Source organism: Dipteris shenzhenensis, chromosome 24 (assembly GCF_047967505.1).
Source record: "Dipteris shenzhenensis isolate YYH24624 ecotype China chromosome 24, Dip_SZ_1.0, whole genome shotgun sequence".
NCBI classification, from domain to species: Eukaryota; Viridiplantae; Streptophyta; class Polypodiopsida; order Gleicheniales; family Dipteridaceae; genus Dipteris; species Dipteris shenzhenensis.
This window is the reverse complement of record NC_141619.1, coordinates 11,744,422-11,763,630: the sequence shown is the minus strand read 5'-3', so window position 1 is coordinate 11,763,630 and position 19,209 is coordinate 11,744,422. Positions and strand designations below refer to the sequence as shown.

Below are 19,209 nucleotides of genomic sequence, written 5' to 3'. Positions count from 1 at the left end.
AAATGTGCTATTTTTTATTGTTTTTTACATTGAGTAGGTAGATTAGGTAGTATAGGATCCCCCTCTACTACTACAAAACTAGGTAGAAATGGCAGCCCAAAAGTGACATTTCTATTTTATTAAATGGTATTTTCTTGCTGCCATTTCCACATGTGCCATTTTTTGGAAATGGCAACCAAAAGTGCCATATATTTTGCCATTTTTACATATGAAATGGCAACTAAAAGTGCCATATAGTTTTGTCATTTCCACATATAAAATGGCAACCTAGAGTGCCATATATTTCTGCCATTTTTGTGTCCAAAATGGCAGCCGAAAGTGCCATATATTTTGCCATTTTTACGTATTAAATGGCAACTAAAAGTGCCATATAGTTTTCCCATTTCCACATGCAAAATGGCAACCAAAAGTGCCATATATTTTTGCCATTTTATGTCTTAAATGGTAACCAAAATATTTTGCCATTTTTTTGTATGAAATGGCAACCAAAAGTGCCATATAGTATTGCCATTTCCACATGCAAAATGGCAACTAAAAGTGCCATATATTTTTGCCATTTTGATGTCTAAAATGGCAACCAAAAGTGCCATATATTCTGCCATTTTTACGTATGAAATGGCAACTAAAAGTGCCATATAGTTTTGCCATTTCCATAATCAAAATGGCAACCAAAAGTACCATATATTTTTGCTATTTTTAATGCATGAAATGGCACTACATTTGAGACCAACTGTGAAAGAAATGGAAAAAGGTGACATAAAACTTATGTTTGAAATGGCAAAAGCTGACATAAAAATTGTCACTTATTATATTGGAAATGGCAAAAGATGACTTAAAATTTGCAAGATTTCATGTTGAAAATGGAAATAAAGTGACATAAAAAATGCCAGTTATTATGTTACAAATGGCAAGAAATGGAATCACAATTGCCGTTTCTTATTTTATAAACAATAGCATTAAAAATGGTCAAAAACGTTTTAACTTATACTAGCTTTTAAAATGGGCCAAAAAGCTACATGACATTGGAATCTTAAATGACTAAAATTTTACATTTGATACTTGGTATCCATGAGATAACAAATATTATTTGATAGTTGATTGAGATATAAATAATACAGTTTTTACATAACAAAATAAAATATAAAATTATAAAGACATTACATGAAGAGTTTTCCGAGCAACATTCAAGCCTATGGCTTGACCCAATGTCTGAATCTCATCATTTGCTTTAAACAGACAAGCATCCTTAATGATTGCATCATCAACTCATAGTGCTACATAACCAACTCCTATTGGTATAGTATGAACTCTAAATGAAGGATCCAAACTAATTATTGTCCCTATTCCAACTATGTCTTTTGAGTCCTTATGTAAGATCTTTACTCGTTATCCCGTGTGAAAAGCATCCACCTACAAAGATACATTCAAGAGATCATTAGTAGAATATTTGTTTAAAATATCTTTATGCAAAATATCCAAAAATGTTATGGTCATTGCCATACTAATTAAGAAAAATAAATAAATTCAACTTACTTGGAAAACACGTATGTCATTTGTTTGTGCCATTGTCTTTTCTACTCCAATTGTTGATTGATGAACCTTTTTAAAATAAAGTAAATATGATAATATGCTTCATGTGAATGCCTTCTACTCTACTCAAAGATCCTTAAACCTTTTCAAAACAGTATCTACAATACACACATATGCGCATGTGTGTGTGTGTGTGTGTGTGTGTGTGTTTGTGTGTGTGTCTCTGTGAGCATGAATCACCTTTTTTGTGAAAATTATCATGAAGTAGGCATGAAATTTACCAAAGGTAGAGCAAAAATGCTTTTCCTCAAATCATTAAGTTGTTCTTGCAAGGCATCCATAGCCTTATCCTTTTCATGAAGCTTTCTTTGCAACTCAGCAGTCTTGTCATGTATCACTTGGTCTAAATCACCAATTGCTTTTTTTTTTTGCCACAAGTAGTCTTTTTAGTAGGTACAACCAGTCTTGGACCAGAAATGTTATTATTCCCATTGACATTTGGATTAAGATCCTACAAAATAAAAAACATGAAATATATCAAATTGATATTATATTTCATTTATTAAAAATTTATATTCATAAAATAAAGAGAACATGAAGTACCTCTAATGAAACAACACCATTGGTCTCTTTAGACAATTCATAGTCAGATAGTATTCCTCTTCCTTTCATCCCATATCCTTTTGAGGTATGAGCTTCTAAAAACACCTCTTGATATGAAGGAGACCCTTGAAGTCGAGAGATCTACATGTTGAAAATATTTATCATACATGTGAATTTATTAAAGAGTATTACTATAAAAACATGAATTATGAAAAAAAAGAAAACAATTAAGCTTACAAGTTCTTGTTTCATTCCAACATAACCCTTTCAGCCTAAATTCGTAACGTTTTCTTGGGCCTTTCTATTTCTCTTATTTATTTCACTAGATCTCTAAAAAATAGTGTCAAAATGTAGTTAAGTTAAATAGAATAAAGAAAGAACATATGATACTTGCAATAAAGAGTGTGTGTTTGTGTACCTTGAATTCCTCTCAATTTACCAGCGTCTTTATTCTTTCCCATACATCATCTAGTAGCCATGTTGGTTTTTGTGCATGATCTCCATCCCATAAGTAAACACTATAAGCCTAGCATCAACTCATAACAAACAACACATTAATAAAAACTCAACAAAATCAATGTTAAAGTAAATAAGTTTTTAATAAAAACTCAACAAAATCAATGTTCACTCTGAATGCTTTTGAGACTTTTGTTTTCTAGCATTTGTCCACTGATATTACATTCATATCAAGCCTGCAAATACAATAAAATATACACAAAAGTATTCATCGATATAAAAGAAATTTTAAATACTAAACATTTAAAAGTAAGACCATCGAAAGACATCAAGAAAAAGTCAACCCTTACATCAACATATCTTCTCACTGCCTCCTTTTGAATGATCGGTACAACTTTAATTGATTGCAATGAGAGATCCATATGCCTACGGATGGCTTGAGTTATTGTCTGAGCATATGAATCTTTGTGTATTCCACAAGGAACTTGTTCCTCATTTACATCCACTTTAATACGATATCCCAACTCAATAAATTTTGCTTTCTTGGCCTCTCTAGATGACCTTCTAAGATATCTTTCTCTTCCTATCATTGCATCATCCTTTAATAATGTGGTTGGTCATTTTCATATCCTGATGATAATGATGAGTGGGCTATCAAAGAAGAAAGTGTCTCTTTATCTTGATTGAATCTAGATCCTCTTCTATTCTCTTACAATATTTTCCTAAATTTTTTGATATCCTTTCAGCCCAAATATTTGCCAAATGGCGAGCAACATTATCCATGACTGTAGTATCTATTCATTTAAAAGTTATTTATTAAGCATACATCTTTGTCTCGCTGTCTGTGTGTGTGTGTGTGTGTGTGTGTGTGTGTGCGCGCGCATATGCACACACATATAGATGAATTCCATATGATGCAACTTTGAAAAGTTTTCGAACAGTCTCAACTAACATAAATTATTGATTCTAATCAATTATGTTATCATCATCACTGTTATCTTTAATATTCAACAAGTCTATACAAAATTCTCCTAAATTTTCAAGTATCATTTCAAGCCAAACATTAGTTAAATACAAGGCAAGATCATCCATGAACAAAATCTTCCTCTCTCTCTCTCTCTCTCTCTCTCTCTAATTGTAACAAGTTTTACCCAAGTGACATGATTGCTTAATCCTCATCAATTACATCATCATCATCACCATCATCTCCAATATTCACCAAGTTAGCTAAAATCGGTTCCTCTTCCTCTCTAGGTCCATCATAAGTATCTAATATATCATGTGAGAAATATCTAGACATAGAGAAATTAACAATGGATCTGCCCCCGCTCTTGGAATGTGATCAAGCACAACACTCCAACTTTGCTCCTTTGGGTCAGGCACATAAAAAAGTTGTTGTACATGTGCAGCCATGAAAAGGGTTGGTCATCAAGATTTGAAGAGCTCATTTTTTGTGTTGTGTTGACTAGTTGGAATCTATACTTATCTCGTTCTTTCATTATGAGAGACCTTCTTTCTTGAATGTTGAAACATCACTTCAGCCTCCTCTTCAAATATCCTATTGGAAGATCATAATAAAAAGAATGTAATTGCATGATATTTTAAAGAAAGTGATTGGATGTTCAAGTTGGTTAATGCAATTACCTTTTCCATTTCATGATGATTTTGCTATTTTCCAACACACAAAGATGGGCTTGATGTCTTGTCAAGTCATCAAGTACGATCTCCACTCCATTCCCTTTTAACTCCTCATTATAAAAAGTTTCATGCTCCTCTACATCCCATACTCTTTTGCATGATCCATCAAACCCGCTGATATACTCTGAGAAGAATCTAATAGCTTCTGTGATTGCATATCCCCATACTTCCTTCTGGCCTTGCCTTATTTTTCACATACTGTTTTAAAGTCCTCATATTTGTCTCAAAAGGATACATCCATCTGATACTAAGAGGTCCACAAACTCTCAATTCCTCAACTACATGAATGAGTAAGTTTGTCATAATGTCAAAGAAGGAAGGAGGAAATACTTTTTCCATTAAACATAAAACATATATGGATTCTTCTTACAATACATCCCATTGTGTCATGTCCAAAGCTCTTGCAGATATTCTACGAAACACAAGACTTAGTCTCATAATAGTGGAGCGAACAGAATTAGTCAAAGAATGTCTTATTGCTAGTGGCAGTATCTGCTGAAGGAAAATATGATAATCATGCGTTTTCATTCCTTGTAGCTTTTTGCTAAGAACATGCTTCTGCAAAGATGTTGAGTACCCTATTGGAACTTTGATATTCTTTACAAATGCAAAAAAATCATCCTCTTCGTTCTTTGTAAATCTATATGACGCAGCCGGCATTTTCAACTTGTGATTTCTTCCATGGACTACTTGAGGCCATAATTCTAGTCGTATTTTCATATCCTTCATGTCTAGATGAACTCTTAATGAATCTTTATTTGATTCTTGTAAGAGTGTCTTAAAAAAAATTTTAGCAATGTTTTTCTCCACATGCATCACATCAAGAATGTTACGAACAAGAAGGTGCTGCATGGAAAAGAATACAACATTTAATTTTTCATGGAAGATAAAACAAGGTATTTTAAGTTTTTTTAATGATGTAGAAGCATGAGTGCTTACCTCCCAATATGGCAATGTATAAAATATTGACCATCTTTTCCACCCAGTCAATAACCCTAGATCTTCTGTAGGCCTCCTATTACTTTCCGATAGCCACTTCTCCCTTTGTTTGCAAAATTCCTTTATTTCTTTGACACTAGGATATATAGGATGCTCTCTATATTTAGTGGAGCCATTGAATGCAAATTTTAAACTTCTAAATCTATGGTCCATTGGAAGAAAGTGCCTATGGCCTATATATTCCATCTTCTTAAGGCATGATGAGTATCTTCCTTGAAATGCAGGACCACATATAGGACAAGCATTGTATCCCTTTGTGTAGCAACTAGAAGTGAGCCCATAAGCTAGAAAGTCATGGATGGTCCATAGCAAGATTCCCCTCAAAGTGAAAATTGTTCTTCTTATATCAGATTCACTTGCATCATATGCATTTACTCCAGTCCATAAGACTTGAAGCTCATCAATGAGAACCTAGAACATAAAACCTAAAATATTATTTTTCATGCAATTTCACAACTAAAGCAAAATACCACATACATCTATACCAATTGTGAAATTTTTTGATGCTAACATGCATAAAGATTGCATTACCTGCAAGTACACATCAATTTTTTCTCAAGGAACTTATTTTGGACCTGGTATTAAAAGTGAGAGCTTCAAAAAGAACTTCTTGGTTGCCAACCATGGTGGTAGATTATAGTTCACAATCAACACAAGCCATGTGCTCCACACACTACGTAGATTTGAAAATGGATTCACACCATCAATTGCAAGAGCTAGTTGTACATTTCTTATCTCTCTTGCAAATTCTAGCCATGTACTATCCACATGCTTCCATGCTAATGAATCTACTAGATGCCTACATAAACCATCTTGACTTCTTCCACCAACATGTCATTTCATGTTTTTGGCAATAAGAGGACATCTATTAAAAGTTTTCGATATTAGAGCATAGAAATGCATGTCAACATGTAATAGCATAAGGTCACATATAAGATTTACAATTTATAAACCTGTATTGTCTAAGAAGTCATGGAATCAAAGGAAAGGGCCGTAATATTTTATGAGGAACCTTTGACTTGCCACTTAACTTCCATCGACTTTCATTACACTTGGGACACACTTCCAAACTTGCATACTCCCCACGATATAAAATGCAATCATTGACACAAGCATGGATATTATCATACTATAAGCTCAACTCATGAATTTTACTATTGGCCTCATATGATGATGAAGGAAGATAATTATTCTGTGGAAGAATCTTATGTTTTAGAAGATAAAGGAGCTCACTAAAGCTAGTTTGTGACCACCCATACACCACCATTGTAGAGTAAAAGAGTAGTTGACACAATGAGCTCACTTCGCATCCATTAAAAAGTGGTTTCTTTGCCTCGCTCATTAAATCTTCAAATTTGGATATGTTATCAACCTCTTTCTCCAAATCATCATCACCATAGCATGCATCTTGGATGCCTTTTCACAAACTTCAAATGTATCTCGAAGCATGTCCTCAATTGCTATATCCTTATCTAGTCTATTTTTAACATTTGCATGCTCCATATATGTAAAACAAGTCCTTAGCCTTCTAAATGTAAAGAATTTGAATAGACACACATGTGCATAAGCCAAAGAAACCTAACATAACTTCTCATTTCCATCAACTAATTATTTTTCCATGCCTCTCTTTAGTGAATGCTCTTCAATTCTTGCATAACTTAAAGTCGAGCATCCACGACATGCCTTGCAAGGACAAGGATATATTGTAACACCTGTTTGGTGCATTTATTCTCTACATTCTGCTAAAAGCACTTCGATTACATTTGCTTTATCTTCCAATTCTTTCTGTGAAAGCATTGTCCAATTCTTGTCTAAGATGTGCATAATGTAATCAAGATCAATATGAGAAGTTTCATAACAAAAAAGACAGATGTGACCTAAGAAGATCAAATAAAACATTGAAATACCTAGTACAATACATTTAAGAAAGGTAAGAGTTATTCTGTAACACAAAAGGTGAAGTGGTTAATATACTTCAAATTCCAAATCAAAGTATATAGTCTGAAAGTTAAATAAATTCATAAAATGTGAAAATTTCTAGTCCAGGCATAATGTGTTCATGAGCAACTGCCTCAATAAAACCTACATGTCCATCTTCTCTCCAAGATGGACATGTAGGATTATACACCCAAACTACATTCATTAGGCTATCATCATAGAGGGAACTTTTAGTATACCTTGCTACATTTCCATCAAGAACATCACCCACAATGTAAGTGTTTTCTTCTCCTCTATTGCATAAGTATGCATTCAAGGATAATATAAATACTTTTAGTATACCTTGCTACATTTCCATCAAGAACATCACCCACAATGTAAGTGTTTTCTTCTCCTCTATTGCATAAGTATGCATTCAAGGATAATATAAATATAAATGTTTCCATACTTCATGGCCATATCTTGCTCCCTATGTAAGGAAACAAAGAAGTTCCCTTGGAAATATTAGAGAGGCTGAAAAAACCCAAGCCTGCATCACTTAAAAATGATTGTGAGACCTTATACATTCTTTCATAATATTGAATAAGCTCGTTTATTGGAATTGGGAGAGTTTACCCTTCCAACTACCATTCTTTGAAGGATCAAAATCTCTAATCCTTTGAGCCTCTAAACTTGGTGGACAGTTCAAGTTAAATGAAAATCTTCCCATTGTGTCCATTTCACGCTCTACATTTGTATAGAGCGTGTAATAATTTCCCCAAGCCCATTGTAACAACAAGAAATAAAGTACTTTAGATATTTTTAAGACTCCTATTTCTTTAGTATGCATAAATCAGCTAATATAATATGAAAAGGCTTACTTTTTGAGTCTTACAGACTTCTTTCCAATCTTCGGCAGGACCATATTTAATAAGATGTCTATTGATTCGATTGTGTGACTTTATAATATATCCATTACACTTATTGCAAGGACATGAAAACCAATAAAACTTAGTGCGTTCCGTTTCTTTGTTGCACTTTCGTTGATAAAATTCAACCAAATTTCTTGGTTGGTCATCTCCTAAGATGTAAACTCATTTTGTGAACGATATCTCATGGCTATTTTTTAAAAAAATCATGACTTTAATTTGAAACGATAGATAATGAATACATAAGAAGTATAAAGAGATTAAGATTTCACTCACGAGATCCAACTCGAGAACAGATAAAGACGGACCCATTGCCATTGTATTATGAGATGAACCTAGAACAAAATATAGATATTAGAGGAAATGAAAGAAATGAAAAACACTATATATAGTACAAGTACATTCATTTTAAACAAAAAAAATGCAATTTAATAACCTCGATTAGCAACTAATTGGTTTTTGAGTGGAGCTTCAGTGAAAGTAGCCCCATGAGATGATCCTACAAAAATAAAAAATACATCAAAGGCCAAATAGACAATAAAGATCATAGTCCATGCTTGGACTTGGACTACATGATCCTTTGATACATAAATCAGTTATAGAAATTATATCTAAGACCTTACAGACTTTTTGAATTGAAAGCATTTATAAAATGAAACAATTTCACTTATATTATGGACATATGGCTACTCTTCTTACCATTCAAAGAAGTTTGATCAGTTTGCACTAGCATAGGGGGAGAACTGGCAGTAGCTAATGCTCCTACACCAACAGGAGCCATAGGACATGCTTTCTCTTGAGAGCGCACCCCATAATTTCTTTTTGTTCCTTTTGAACTATCCATTTTCTAAATCCATAAAGCCAATAGACACAACATATGCATAAATTAGCGCATATGAAGAATTTACATTAACAAACATGCAAATTTACACCAACAAATGCATACTATGAATGCTAATCTGGACCATTGAATCCCACAATCATTTAATCAAGTGCATGCTCAAATAATTTCAAGTGAGAAAAATTATAAATGGTATGATATCTTTTCATCCATATTTATCAATGCAATTTAAAGCATAAGTGGCATATTTATTTTCCAATTGAAGTGCGTCCATATTACAATAATGAAGTTTGAAATTATAAAAGACCACAAGGGACAATAATAAAAACAATAGCTACCTAGAATCAATATGATCCAAAATAGGGCACAACAGGGCTAGGTACAAAATGTGGACACGAGCTAGACATGCGTACAATCTAGTGCCACAGCTGCTAAACAAAAAACAAAAAAACACAGTTAGCATTAGGTTGGCTAGGATATACATCACATACATTGGAAAATTAAAAAACACAGTTAGCATTAGGTTCTCTACAGTTGAAGGCATTGTCCATGCATACTTTGAGCAGTATATTTTTAGGCCCAACCTCAAGAATGACATCTTTAAAAATGCAAAAAATACAATCCCTTGACTCATATTGAGATGCATTAGAGCTATCAATAATTGACATTAAATCTCAGTTGTTGACATCTATAATGATCCCTCGTCCACTCTTACCATATTGACCGTTTGTTTTCCCTAGTTCTACAATCATTCAGGGTCTTCCAAGCAAGATGCATAAGACTCTAGGGCTCTAAGTGTCTGTTCTTCTATATCTCGCAGGCGGCATTTCTTATGTAACTTCAAACATTTTTGCAAACTAGAAATGCTGCTAGACGGATACCAATTTAGTATTCTGATGTTTCTTATCATTTCTACACAATTGCCTGATTTAGTATTCTGATGTTTCTTACCATTTCTACACCATTGCAGAACGGAAACACTACACCATTGCCCAATTTAGTATTCTAATGTTTCTTATCATTTCTTCCAATGCTTGCGCTAAAAATTAAAGTTGTCTTGTAGGATGAGCATGTTCCTTTGGATTCAAAGGTCACAAAGACTCTAAATAGCTAGCATCGTATTCCTTGTGTCACGTTCGAGAAGCATGTAGATTTTATACTGGAAGCCTATTAAGTCCATCAACTCTGGCCGGAAGTAGCAGTAGGAGACTCGCACCGATTCAAAGGATGGAATCTATGGATGAACAATAGCAAGCACTTGTTGTTTTTTGAACAAAATCCGAACATGCAAATGATGTTCATGTGGCTAATTCCGCTGAGGAGGACAGAGCGGTGGCATGGGGCAGCAACCATATCCAAGCCTCGCAGAAGAAGATGATTCAAACGGATGGGCTAGCAGCCGGGATCAGAGAGTGTCCATCTGCCATGGCTAATTACAAACCTACAAGTATGGGAGGGTAAAGTTCGTTGTGACCAAAGGTGGTTCAAGCCATCAAGGCATTCAGCCAATTTTAGGTATTACACTCACTCACCGTATGTTGACGTATTTGCAACATGACCTCCCAACTATAAAATGAAGTAGTTTATTAGATCGTGAGCCTCTGTCATGTCTAGTCCGATGGCTTTCATGTTGGGAAAAGGGATAGAGCAGTTGAAGTGAATGAATATTTTACGCATCTAGGACCTGAGACGCTAGCGTCCGTCGTGCCAGCCACCAGAAGCAGCAAGTAGGACCAGTAGCAGCAAGTAGCATGCTGAACAACATATTGTGTAGCTGTGTAGCAGTCTTGTGCTTGGACTTAACAATGGAGGTCTAGTTCTTCATTTCATTGTGAACACCCTTCACAGCCTCATGAACATTCGCATCGTCGAGTGCTTGTAAACTCGGATTATTGCAATGGCTAGAGAGGAGCAGCTTGGCACGAAAGGGGCAGAATTGCAAATGGTTTAATGGTGGTGTGTAGCAAGGGAAATATTCTTTGGGTAGCGCAATCGCAGGAGCGGGAAAGGAGGTGGTTGATTCCAACAACCTTTTTTTTGTTTTTGTTTTTTTCATTCTTTGCCCACTTTGCAAGGTGGCCAGATTGCAATGCATGGCACTATTTTGCATTCAGTAGTCTCATTTTGCTCAACAAACCCACTAATAAGGGTCCTCTTCCCTTCAAGATGAATATATTTTTTTCACGAAGTTGGTGCAGTGCTCGGAATGGGGTATTGCCAACATTATCGTAGTCTGTAAAGAGCATGGGCATCGTCAATCCTCTCTCAGAATTTCCCTGGCTTTTTCTTTAATAGAATAAGAGAGAAGCGTGCTCGAGAGTCTGTTTTCATATTGGTTGATGCAGGTGGGCCGTCTTCATATGTGCAGTATGTTAGGTCTTATGCTCGCATCAATGGGGGGCTGGGGCTCTACAGATGTACTACCGCCTTTATTGCAAGTGGGTGTTAAAGGTTCCTTCTTCTCAACCAATCATATGGTGTTCTTGTGGCGGTTTGGAAGCTAGTTTTTGGCCTCACATCGAGAGACAACTTTCATCAGTAATCTGCTGGCTCGTCTTCATTTTGCTTGATTTAAGGTGTTGGGTTATGGGATAGGGAAAATTGGCTCCCTGCTTGGCTTCAATGTGAGATGGACATGCAACCTTGTAAGGGGGTTAATTAGAGTAATATTCATTTCCTCACAAAGTTTTGTGTGAGTGAAGAAACATCTAGGTAGATGGGCATGCACAATTTCCCGTTTGTGCACATCCATGATGCAAAGGTGTATGGAATTTGCAAGTGGGCCATCATCGAATGGTCAAGTGTCAGATGGCCATGAAACTTTGCATAATTAATAAGAGTAGGTTTCATGTCTTTGAAAAGTTTCATATCAATCAAAAAACATAGTGTGAGTGGCCATGCAAAATTCCCCATTTGTGCACCTACATGGGTGCATGGAATTCACACATGTAGAAGTCATGGAACAGTGGACGAGTCTTAGATGGTTGTGCAAAATTTTTAGGGCATTAATTAGAGCAGATTTCATTTCTATGCAAAGATTTATATCAATTGAGGAACATAGAGGTCGGTGGGCATGCGAAATTCCCCATTTGTGCACATGTGTAGTGTATACATGCATGAAAATTCATTTGTGAATCATCATGGAATGTCCGAGTGTCACATGGACATGCAAATTTTCATGGGTGTTAAATTATTTTTCATGTGCTCACAAATTTTGACATCAGTAGGGAAACATCTGGGTGGATGGACATGCAAAATTTTCAATTTATGCACTATGCATGGTGCATAGATGCAAGAAAGTCATATCTGTGAGGGGCAGAGAGCGGGGGGCGGTCAGGGCGGGATGGGGGGAACCGTCCTCTTGGGTTCTTTTGGCCTGTTGGTATAAGATCTTGTGATCCTGAATAGTATAGGCCTTGTAGTGTGCTGGCACCTGTCGTAGGTCTTCTTTATCCTCAATCTCCTTCTCATTTTTTGCTTGGGCAGTGGACTTTTTGGTCTTTGCCTTGCCTTTGGATGCAGGGGATTTGGGACCTAAAGGTGGCTCGTCCCTTGTACTTATAGAGCTAATGGGGGTGGCTACCCTACTCAACCTATTTCCCCAGTTAAAGGAGAACTTGTGGTGGGTGGTCACGGTGCCTACGTAGGTCAGCCGGTGAAGATTTGATTTTACCCTTAATATTCCCTTGCTTACCTCTTGTGGTTTGAGCATATTGAACATCCTTAAGGGAACTACCTGGGTCAAACCCTCGAGCTCTAGGGTGGTGATTTAAAACCCTACTCTTTCCAGGACATCTATGTTGGCTAAGATGTGCATCCAATTCTATGAGAATAATGGCTCGGGAAGAGGTGCATACCAAAAGTCATCAAACTCCTCATCCTCTCCCTTGTCATAGGGTTGGAATAGCTTTATGGAGGTGGTTTGGGCGGTGGTGTCGGACTCTACAGCAGCAAAGACATGTCCTGATAATGGGTGGGCCTAATGGGTGGGCCTTGTAGGTATGCAGGTCCACTCTCATGGTTTGCTCCTTGTGCTGCAGGTAGATATTATCATTATGCTAGTCATGCACAAGTCTAGAAATTTACAAGAATGACCTGCCTAGGATAGCTTCATACTTGGGCTATCATGTGAAGTCCATGACCATGAACCTGACAGGGTACATGAATCCAAAAACATTAATGTTTATGCCCGTCAGTACTCCCAGAGGTTTAGCGGTTCCTCCATCTGCTAGGTTTACTACCAGATGGGTCTGCTTGAGTGCAGGCTTTTCCCACTTTTCCTAGTATTCCTTGGTGTAGATACTCACTCCTGCTCCCCCATCAAGATGGCTTCTACCTTCTGGTTTTGGTAGACTATGGGGATTGAGGCGTTTGTGTTATCCCCCTCGAAATACTGGCCTAACTTGTTGATGGGAATCTTGGGTAGGTTCTACCCTTTATCTAGCGTTGATTGGTTGGGCTTAGGGCTGGCTGGGGCTGGAGGTTGGAACGGCTTGTTCATCCAATTGGACAGATCATGCCATAGGATGGGATTTCCTCTTATCATGGATCCAAGAAAGAAGGGTTTACAAAAAGCCCAACTCTATAGTTCTTGCCGATACTACAGTACCAAAGTATCCCAATTATGCCAATATGAAAACCTAGCATCCCAGAGGTCTTTGTTGCTACCGACGATGGTTTTGTAATCAGCTGAACTTGATTCTTTATTTATCTGAAATGTCTCTCTTGAATGAGAACAAATGATCTCATCTAGCTCAACTTCTTTAGGTTAGTACATAGTTAGCCTTGGTCTCATACTTCATGCTATGTAGTAGCCAACAAAGTTTTTTCACTAAGTGGGTTTTCCCCCAAATGTTTCAAATTCCCCATGCTTGTGTCTCCCCCCACCCCTTTTATGCCTTCTAAAATGATTTGCTTAAATAAACTTGATGACAAAACTTTTGGATGAAAAACTACAAAGTTTAGCCTTTGATGTGCCTCATCCTAACTTATACATCAAAAAAACCTTGCATGCACATGCATTCACTAACATCATTTTAGTATCTCCTTTAACCATAGCATTAATAAACTTGCCCTAAACTTGTAATGGGATTTGATTTTAGATTAAGATGGACAAATGTGTATCATTATTGTTGCCTTGTTATGACATGTTCTTGCATAATATCACCCTTGTTTTGTAAGTAAATTCCAAAATGGATTAATTAATTCTACCTTGTACTTCACCTAGTTTTACTGGGGTATCCTCCTTAAAACCATGAAATATTTATTGATCATGTGTCCATATGGGAGGTACTATCATCAAAACTCTAGCATCCATCTTTTGTGTATAGATGGCATGCAAGAGGAAACATTGGCTTTAATAGAGAGAGTCCAAGAAAGCCATATGGGCTGAGTTTAAATCTCATATGGGCAGAGATAGACAATATCATCCTAGCCCCACCTAAGAATCCTACTTTCTCAACGCTCATGGATGGTGCATGGTGAAAAACAAGGAAATATCCATTCCAAGGCATGAAAACGACATTAGATGGCCATAATACTTTGCATAGGCCTTGAAATCTCATAGTTTAAGTCTTGTGCAACATATAATGCCCAACCACTATCATCTACATGGCTAGACACACACCAATCCATGTTTTACAATGCTCATGCATAATGCATGGTGAAAACCTTGGAAATATCCATTCCAAGCCATGCAAATGAAATCAGATGGACATGATACTTTTCACACGATTTTGCAAAGTATAATGGCCTTTGAATACCATTTTCATGGCTAGAAACATAGTGATGCATCTTATTCAACGCTCATGCATGATGCATGGTGAAAATCTAGGAAATATCCATTCCAAGCCATGCATATCACATCAAATGGCCATGATAGTTTTCAAAAGCATTAAAATCACCTAATTTAAGGCTCGTAAAACGTATCATGTCCATCGAATACCATTTGCATGGCTAACGATGCAAGGTTTCCAATGCTCATGGTCAAAAACTAAGAAATATCCATTTTGAGCCATCCAAATGAAATCATATGTCCAAGATGCTTTGAATGGGCCTTACACTCCAATATTTTAAGGCTTATATGAAGTATCATGCACACCCATGCATGCTTTTCAACGCTCATTCATGATGCATGGTGAAAAACTAGGAAATATCCACTCCAAGCCATGAAAATGATGTGGGATGGCCATGATACTTTCCACGGGCCTTGAATTCATCTTTTTTAAGGCTTGTGAAAAGTATCATGCCCATCAAATACCATTTTCATCGCTAGAAGCATAATGATGCATGCTCGGAACCAAGCCATGAACATGATATCAAATGGCCATGATACTTTGCAAAGGAGTTGAACTCACTTATTTTAAGGATTTTTTAAAATTTCAGACCCATTTAATGCCATTATCATGGCTAGAATCACACCAATGCATGCTTTTTAATGCTCATGCATGATGCATTGTGAAAAACTATGAAAAATCCATTCCAAGCCATGCAAATGATATCCAATGGTCATGAAACTTTGCATAGGCCTTAAAATTCCCTTCTTTAAGTCTTGCGAAAAGTATCATGTCGATAAAATACCATTTTCATGGCTAGAAGCATACCGATGCATGTTTTACAATGCTCATTCATGATGCAAGGTGAAAAACTAGGAACTATCCATTCCAAGCAATGCAAATGACATCAAACGGCCATGATACTTTGTAAAGGACTTCAAATATCCTATCTTAAGGCTTCTTAAAAGTATCATGCCCATATAATACCATTTTCATGGCTAGATACAAATTGATATAATACACACTGAAGCATGTTTCTCAATGCTCATGCATGAGAAATATCCATGCCAAGACAAGCAAATCACATCCAATGGGCATGATAGTTTCTTGAACTTGCTAGTTTAAGTCTTGTGCAAAGTGTCATGACCTTTGGATGTCATTTTCATGGCTAGAAGCTAACAAATGCATATTTTTGAATGGGCATGCATAATGCATGGTGGAAAACTAGGAAATATATGATCCAAGCTAAGTCATGCAAACCACATTCGATAGCCATGATACTTTGAATAGGACTTAAAATACACCATTTTGAGGCGTGGAAAGTATCATGGATTTTGAGTACCATTTTCATGGCTAGAAGCACACCGATGCATGTATTTCAATGCTCATGCATGATGCATGGTGAACAACTAGGAAATCTCCATTCCAAGCCATGCAATTGACATTAGATGGGCATGATACTTTGCATAGGCATTGAAATTTCCTTGTTTAAGGCTTGTGCAAAGTATCATTCCTAGAAAATACGATTTTTATGGTTAGAAGCACACCGATGCATGTATTGCAATGCTCATGCATGATGCATGGCGGAAAACTAGGAAATATCCATTCCAAGCCATGAAAATGACATGAGATGGTCATGATACTTTGCACAAGTCATGAAATCACCTATTTTAAGGCTTTTACAAAGTTCCATGTCCATAAAATACCATTTGCATGGCTAGAAGCACATCAATGCATGATTTTTAACACTCATGCATGATGCATGGTGAAAAACTAGAAAATATCCATTCCAAGCCATGCAAATGACATTAGATGGCTATGATACTTTGCGTAGGCATTAAAATTATCAATTTTAAGGCTCGATCAAAGTATTTTGTCCATCAAATTCCCTTTTTAGGGCTACAAGCACACCAATGCATGTTTTTGAACACTGATGCATGAAATGATCAAAAAAGGAAAAGTAGAAAAAATAAAGAAAAGATTAAGGGAAAAAAATAGGACAAATAGAGAGAAATTAGAAACAATTTAGGAAAAATTAGGAGAAATAGGGAGAAACATGAAATAATTAGGGAGAATTTCCCACTCTTCCCTCTCAGTAGCCCCCGATATAGCCGAGGTATCGTGAGATCTATCTCCTTCTTTCATGGTGAAGTTCTAGTCGCCACCCAAGATCCAGTGGCTATTGAGGATTGCAGTATTCAGCTCTCTCCAGTAGCACTCAGCCCGATCTTGGGGATCGTTAGGGGCATACACGCTTACTACATTGCAAGAAAACTCCCCTAAAGAGAATGCTAGTCCAATTGCCCAACCTTCACCTATTTTCAACACTTCCCGAGAAGCTAACCGCCTAGCAACCAAGATCACAGAGCCCCCTTTTCCCCTAATTGGACAGTGGCTGAACACATCATACCCTAGCCGATCACATGCAAACCACCATTCATCCTAAGGACCACACTTAAGCTCTCGCAATAGAATAATGTGGGGCCTTAATTTACGAAACAATTCTAGACAAGCTCTCTACCTAATCTTATTGTCGCAACACCTGTGAACATTCCAAGACAAAACACTAATCTCCTTCCTGCCTCTCAGGGACCCTCCCCGCAATCTTCTATTGTGCAATAGCCTTGTATGCATCCTTGAGGAAAATTAACCTTTTCTCCCTTCCTACATTGACGCCCGTCGCCACTTCTTTAAGGCGTTTTGAGAGGCTGCGGGGGGGGGGGGGGGAGTCTTACCTTTCCCACTGTCGAAATTTTATGAAACCTCAGTCTTTTTTTCATCGTGCAATCTTTTCCTGCGATTTGCATCTGGCATTGTTTCTTCTGTGGGCATCGGATTTTGTTGCATGTCGCGAACCTCCGTTGTCTCGTTGTCTTGCATGTCGTTTGTAGCCATCGCGTCCAGTGCCTCGATTTCGATAGACATCTGTTTCTCATCGACCTGATTGACTTTGAATTTGATTGCAACCTTCCCCTTTTTGCCCACCATCTTCCATGGTTCCATATTGGGGTAGCCTCTCGAGGAATCTTCATGCATGCACTTCATCTTCTCGGAGATTCCTGCATGCGGGTGTGTCGCTTCAGCCTACAAAATTTCTTCGTCATTTCTTGTCGTCCCTCCTTCTAGGGATTTCTCCACAACTCTTGGTACTTTGCGTGCCGCTGCAATATTATCACCTTCTCCGAGCAGTTCTTTGCATAATGTCCCAGCCTCTTGCAAATGAAACATGCATCCAGGAACGGTCCGAATTTGACATGCAGTGCCACTGGTGTACCATTCGGAAATGCAATTTCCACAAACTCTGGGATCTCTTGGCTCTGTCCCAGAGAATCCACACCCGTCTTTTACTCGTGGGTGACTTCGAGGAATGTGGAACCAGCAGAACCTTCCCCAGCGAGGTGGCCACCCTTTCCATCTTCTCCACCATCTAGGATGGAAGACCGGGGAACTCAACCGAGGCCGGGTACTCATGGAGCGGAAACTTGTCAATGGAGAAAGTTGGGCTCCAAGGGAGTAGCAACACCGATGCTCTAACAAAGGAGAAGGACCAGCCCTAGTCAAAGAAGTAAACTTAGCCCTAGAAGGCCAAGCTCCACAACCCGTATTTGCCACTGATGACCTCACTTCTAATAAGGAGAATGCCGTAATAGCTCTCCTACGGGAATTTAAGGATTGCATGGCCTGGAAGTACATGGACATGAAGGGAGTACCTGCCGTAGTAGTGCAGCATACAATCCCCATGACGGATGATGCCAGGCATGTGTAGCAACGCCCCTATTCTATGAATCCTAAGTATGCACTCATAGACATTGCACTTTTACTCGCTACACTCCCACGTAGAGGAACTGACAAGCCGATCATCCAAGTCCCTTTGGGCTCCCTCAGATTCTCTGTGGTGGGGAAACAAATCTCTAGGGCAAGAGTTTTTTCTGCAAGGTTAGCAACAACCACATGGCTTACCACACCAGTTCGTTTTGTATCATATCCGACACACACTACACCAAGAAGAACCCTCTCCCCAAGAATCTTGCTGAGTAGTAGCTGGGGGGAAGATCACACTCATAAACTATGAACTGTGAAAGTTCATCATATGATGGGACCCGACCCATAAAAAAGAGATAGACTGCCCCTTTTGCCAGCTTGCCTGACATCTTCCATCTGTAGCTTGCAGACCACTATGTACTTATGCCTGCTCTCAAACCAAGCCTTGTTGGCCACCTCCTTAGCTCTATATGCCCGTTCAGCCTGCAGGATATGATTGGCTTCACTGTCGTCCAGCTACGAGAAGCATCTGCTGAGTTTGTTGGCCAAGATGACCAGCTTAAGAAGGCGTGCTAGGTAGCTCCTCTTCCTCATCATCATCATCTGTGATGACCACCATCTCCATTTCCTCCTCTTTTGAGGCTGCTTCATCGTGCCCATTTTCTCCACTCATTCTCTCCTTCCCTAGATCCAAGATGCT

The 19,209-nt window shown here is 37.8% G+C and overlaps 1 long non-coding RNA gene across 1 annotated transcript; it reads right to left on the bottom strand.

Annotated features, from left to right (window-relative positions):
* Positions 1–1,933: 1,933 nt before the first annotated feature.
* Positions 1,934–2,454, bottom strand: LOC147886226 (uncharacterized). Its single transcript, XR_015543274.1, has 3 exons — positions 2,371–2,454; positions 2,134–2,274; positions 1,934–2,041 (listed from the first exon to the last, which is right to left on the bottom strand). It is a non-coding gene; the product is annotated as an uncharacterized LOC147886226 (long non-coding RNA).
* Positions 2,455–19,209: the final 16,755 nt, after the last annotated feature.